Here is a 6,000-nt window from a genome sequence, read left to right as displayed (position 1 = left end):
GCCCTACTACTCATTGTGGGTCTGTCTTCCCTGCACCCCAACAGGTATACACAGGTTCTTCCAACTACCTGACTACTCACTGTGGGTGTCTTCTGTGCACCCCTGCAGAGGTACACAGGCCCCTCATGCTGCCTGACTACTTATTGTATGTCTTTCTTCCCTGGACCCCATCTGGTATACATAGGCCCCTTATGCTTCCTGAGTACTCAGTGTTGTCAGTATTCCCTAGACCCCAGCAGGTGAACACAAGCCCCTCACACTGACTACTCAGAGTTGTTCAGTCTTACCTACACCCCAACGGTTGTACACAGGCCCCTAACACTGCCTGACAACTCACCATGTGTCAGTCTTCAGTGCCTTCCCAGAAGCTTCCCACAGACCCCCACATTGTCTGCTTTTTCAGTTGTGTCAGTATTGCCTCTTCTCCACTGGTTTCTGCACACCACTTTCTCTCGCAGTTTTCCAGAGCTTGCTCAGTTGGTTCAGTTTTCATATACCCTACACTTTCCACAATCTTCTTAACATTATCAGTGTTTCACTGTGCATTATTATTCCTTGAACCACAGTGGATTTTCTCAGCCCCCTAACATTGCCTGCTTGCACAGATTGGTCAGTTGTCCCTGCACTTCAGCAGGATTTCCAGGTCGATCATGCTACCTATTTGCTCACTGTGGATGAGAATTCCCTCCTCCCCAAAGTGAGTAGTTCGGTCCACGGGACCCAACACTACATGTTTGCTCAGCTTTGTCAGTCTTCGCTGTACCCCAGAAGAAATCTGCAACCCTTCCCACTGCCTGCTTTCTCAGTACCTAAATTCAGCACATCCATCACACTGCCTACTTGCTCACTGTGAGCCAGGCTTGGTGCCCCCAAACATGTTTCCACAGGACCCTCACATTGTGAAGTTGATCAATTGGTTCATTCTTCCCTGAACTACAGGCAGAATCTTGATACCCTTCACACTGCCTGATTGCTCATTGTGCTTCAGTCTTCCCTGAACCCCCAGCAGCTTCCCACAGACCCCTGACACTTTCTGCTTGCTCACTGGAATTAGTCTTCCCTGTACCCCAGAAATGTCTGCACAACCCACAAACTGACAACTTAATGTGGCTGGTTCCTGCAACCAAGCAGATTGCCACAACCTTTGAAATTTCCTCCTTGCTCATCTGGGTCAGTCTTTCCTCAGCCCCCAAATGTGTCCACACACCCCTAACACATCCAACTTATTCATGGGCGTCAGTCTTCCATGTACCCCAGCAGGTTTCTTCAGGGCCCTCACACTGCCTACTTGCTCAACTGTGTTAGATTTATCTGCACCATAGCAAGTATCCACACACCACCCTGCCAGCTGCTCACATTGGGTCAGTCTTCTAATTCACCCAGCAGTTTTTCAACCCCCGCCCATAATCACTGCTTGCTCAACCACTTCAGTCTTACCTGGACCCCAGCAGGTGCCCTACACTGCCAGCTTACTTACACTTGGTCTCCCTTTACTGCATCCCAGCAGGTATATACCAGCCCTTGACACTGTTTGCTTGCTCTATTTGGTCAGTTCTTCTCCAACACTTCCAGTTTTCTCACACTGCTAGCTTGACACTGTGGTTTCATCTTCACAGCACTACAGAAGGTTGCCACTGGATCCTAAAATTGCCTGCTTGCTCAGCTGGATCAATCTTGCCTGTACCCTCAAATGGGTCCACACACTATTCACACTGCAAGTTTGCTCCCTGGGGGTCAGTATTCCATGCCGCCTGCAGGTTTCCAGAGAACTTAAATACTACCTGTTTCTCAGTTATGTCATTCTTCCCTGCACCCCAGCAGGAATCTACACCCCTCTCAACTGCTTCTCAGTGCTCACTCTGGGTCAGTCTTCCCTTTGCCCCAATGGTTTTCACATACCCCTCACAGTGCTATCTTACTCAAATGGGTCAGTCTTACCTGAACCCCAGCAGAAGCCGGCCTGCCCCTCACACTGCATTCTTGTTCAACTGGGTCAGACTTCCTTGCACACAAACAGGTTGCCACAGGTTTGAAACAATGCCTGCATGCTTACTGTGGATCAGTCTTCTTTGCACATCAGCTGATTTCCACCAGTCATTCACAGTGCAAGCTTGCTCAGCTTGGTCAGGTTTTCCCAGCACCACATCATTTCCCCCACAAACCTAAGCATTCCTTCATGCTCATTGTGGTCCCAATTCCCAGCTCCCATCAAATGTTCTCTTGTGACTCAGACTTCTTCCTTAATCACGATGGATCAGTTTTTCAGCACTCAAGCATGTATCCCCAGCCCTCTTGTACAGCTAGGTCAGTATTCCCTGCACCTCAGCAGTTGTCCACATGGCCATCATGATGCCTACTTATTGGGTTGTATCGGTCTTCCTTGCACCCCAGAAATATGTTGCAACCTGCAAAAAGTGCTTACAGTCTCAGCCTGCTCAATCGTCCCTACTAAGGTTTCTACAGGTCCTTCACAATGCCTGATTGCTCAATATGGGTCAATTTTCACTGCACCCAGGTAGGTGTTCACAGGTCCCACACACTGCCTACTTGCTCAACTGGGTCAGTTTTTCCTGAACCTTAGAAGGTTTCCAGTGACAAGTCACAGTGCTTCCTTGGTCAAATGTCTTCCTTGCACCCATCCACACATCCCCACATTCCCTGATTTTTCAGCTGGTTCGGTATTCTTTAGTACCCAGCAGATTGTCACATGTCCAACAAATTATGTGTGTGCTTTCTGTGTGTTAGTCTTGCCTGCACCTCAGTAGGTTTCTTTGAGTACATCATACTGCTTACTAATTTTGGTCAGTCTTTTCTGCACCACAGTAACTTACCACAGACCCTAACACTGCCTACTTACTCAATTTGGTTCAGTCTTCCAAGCATCCCAGCTGATTTCCACAGGCCACTCACACCACCCAACTGCTCAGTAAGGTGAGTATTTCCTCTACCCCAGCATCTTCCCCAGCCCCTAAACATTCCTCCTTGCTCATTAGTCTGTCTTCACAGAATCCCTACAAATATCTACATGACCTTCCAACTGCCTGCTTACTCACTGTGCGCTGATTTTCACTACACCGCTGTACATATTCAAAGGACCCTCACAATGACTTATTTCTAAATAGGGTCATTCTTCCCCACACCCCAGCAGGAATCTGCATGCCCCTCACATTGCTGGGTTGCTCAGTGTGGTCCCTTTTCCTTCCCTCTAGCAAGTTTCCACACCCTGTGCAATCTTCCTTCTTGTCCCCCTGGGTCAGTCTTCCCTACTCGCAAACAGGTTGCCCCACGATCCTCACACTGCCTGCTTGATCACTGAGGGTCACTAATCTTGAACACCAGTTGATTTCCACTGGCCACTCACACTGCCCACCTGCTCAGCTGAGTCAGTCATCCTTGCACTCCAGCAGGTTTTCCCATGCCCCTAACACTACCTCCTTGCTCACTGTGGTTCAGTTTCCACTCCACCCAGCAGGTGTCCCCACACCCCTCACACTAATTCCTAATTTGTTAGATGCCCTTTTCTGAACACCCGACCAGATTCTCCCAGGTCTCCCTCAATGTCTGTTTGTTCACCAAGGTCAGTATTTCCTGCACCCCTGCATGATTCCCCATGCCCCTCAAACTGCATGCTTGCTCACTGTGCCAGTCATTCCAGCACTTCACCAGTTGTCTGCAAGTCCATCTCACTGCTGCTTTATCAGCTGCATCATTTTCCCCACACCTCAGGAGGTTGCCACAAACTCCAAAAACTGCCTGCTGGCTCAGTCAGGTCAATATTTTCTTCAGCCCATTAGGGTTCCACCGGTCTGTCAAAATGCCTGCTAATTCACTCTGGGTCAGTCTTGTACTCCACCCAGAAGATTTTCAAACCCCCCACACAGCAGTTTTAGTCTTTCCTGGATGCCAGCAGGTGTTGGGATACCCCCCACACTGCCTGCTTACTCACCCTCAGGCTTTCTTCTCTTAATTCCAGCGGGTGTATGCCACCTCTTGACTCTGTATGTCTCATCAATTTCATCATTCTTCCTCCACTTCTAACAGGTTTCCCCATTCCTCTCACACTTCGAGCTTGCAAGCTGTGGTTCTGTCTTCACTGCATCACAGCAGGTTGCTGCTGGATTTTAATACTGCCTGCTTGCTTAGCTGGGTCCATCTTACCTATACACCAAATGTGTCCACACACCATTCACACTGCCAACTTGCTCCCTGGGGGTCTGTATTCCCTGCCTTCTGCAGGTTTCCTGCTTGCTTGGTGTATATTTCTTTCTGCACCCCAGGAGGAATCCGTGCCCCCCCCACAGCCTGGCTGCTCACTGCAGCTTAGACTTCCCTTGAGCCAGTCGGTTTCCACATATGCTTCACATTGCCAACTTGCTTAAATGGGTCAGACTTATCTGAACCCCAGAAGAAACTTGCCTGCCCCTGACACTGCATTCTCCTTCAGATAGGTCAGTATACTCTGCATGCAATCAGATTACCACAGGTTCCACACACTGCCTGCTTGCTTACTGTAGGTCACTCTTCCTTGCCCACAAGCTGATTTCCACTAGTCATTAACACTGCCTGCTTGTGCAGCTGGGTCAGTCTTTGCTTCACTGCAGTGTTTTCCTCCAAAATCTAATTTTCCCTGCATGCTCACTGTGGTCTGTCTTTCCTATGCCCAAGAGATATTTGCATTACCATCAGACTGCCTGCTTAACAACTGTGGGAAAGTTTTCCTACCCGTGAACTTGTATCCCCAGCACTTCCTGCTTGTTGAGCTGCATCAGTCTTCCCTTCACCCCAGGATATTGCAATAAACTCCAAAACCTGCCTGCTGGCACAGCTGGGTCAGTCTTCCCTAAAACCCCAGGAGGTTTCTACAGGCCCCTCACACTGCCTACTTCCTCACATTGGCCAGTTTTTTCCTAAACACCAGCAGGTTTCCAGTGGAAACACACACTACTTCTTTGGTCAAATGTTACTCTTCCCTGCACCACTCCAGATGTCCCCACACCTCCACAATGCCTGCTTTTACAGCAGCAGGTGTTCATGTGACCCACAAACTACTATCCATCAGGTGTTCATATGCCCCCAAAACTGCCTGCTTGCTCAATGTGTGTCAGTCTTCTGTGCAAAGCAGTAGAATTTCTGTGAGTCAGTTACACTGCCTGCTTACTCACTGTGGGTCAGTTTTCCCTGAACTCCAGCAGCTCCACACATACCCTAACTCTGCCTGCTTGTTCACTTTGGGTCAGTCTTCAAATCACACCAGCAATTTTCCATAGGTCAGTCACACAGCCCACTTGCTCAGTTGTGTCATTCTCTCTCCCAAAGTCACCCATTTAAACCATGCCCATAAATTTTTCTCCTTGCTCATTGGAGTCTTTCTTCACTGATCTCCAGCAAATGGATGTGCACCCCTAACTCTGCCTGCTTGTTCATTGTTGGTCAGTCTTCCTGCACCACAGCAGGGATCTGCATGCCCTCACTTTGCCGGCTTGCTCACTTTGGTTCAGTCTTCCCTGCACCGCAGCAGGTTGCACTGGGCCCCTAACAATGAATGCTTGTGCACTGTGGTTTAGTCTTTCCTGTACCCAGTAGGTGTCCATGTGCCACCCAATGTTCCAGCTTGCTCACTGTGTTCAGCCTTCCAAGCACTCCAACTCATGTTTGCATGCCCCTCCTTTCCCTTTTTGTTCAGCTGGACTAGTCTTCCCTACATGCAAAGAGGCTGCCCCAGTCTCTTCACACTGCCTGTTTGCTCTCTGTGTGTCTATCTTCTCTGTATCTCAGCTGGCTTCCATTTTTCCTAACATTACTTTCTTGCTTAACTGGGTTAGTCTTTGTTGCACCCCAATAATGTCTGCAAATCCCACACACTAACAACTTACTTGTGTTTGGTGAGTGGCACCCACATCCCAGCGGGTTTCCATAGGCCCTTTACCATTCCTGTTTTCTCAGTTGAGTCAATCTTGCCTGAACCTGAAACTCTGTCCCCTCATATATGCAGCTGAATCA

The sequence above is a fragment of the Sciurus carolinensis genome, unplaced genomic scaffold, assembly GCF_902686445.1.
Source record: "Sciurus carolinensis unplaced genomic scaffold, mSciCar1.2, whole genome shotgun sequence".
In the NCBI taxonomy this organism is placed as follows: Eukaryota; Metazoa; Chordata; class Mammalia; order Rodentia; family Sciuridae; genus Sciurus; species Sciurus carolinensis.
This window is presented reverse-complemented; position numbering follows the sequence as displayed.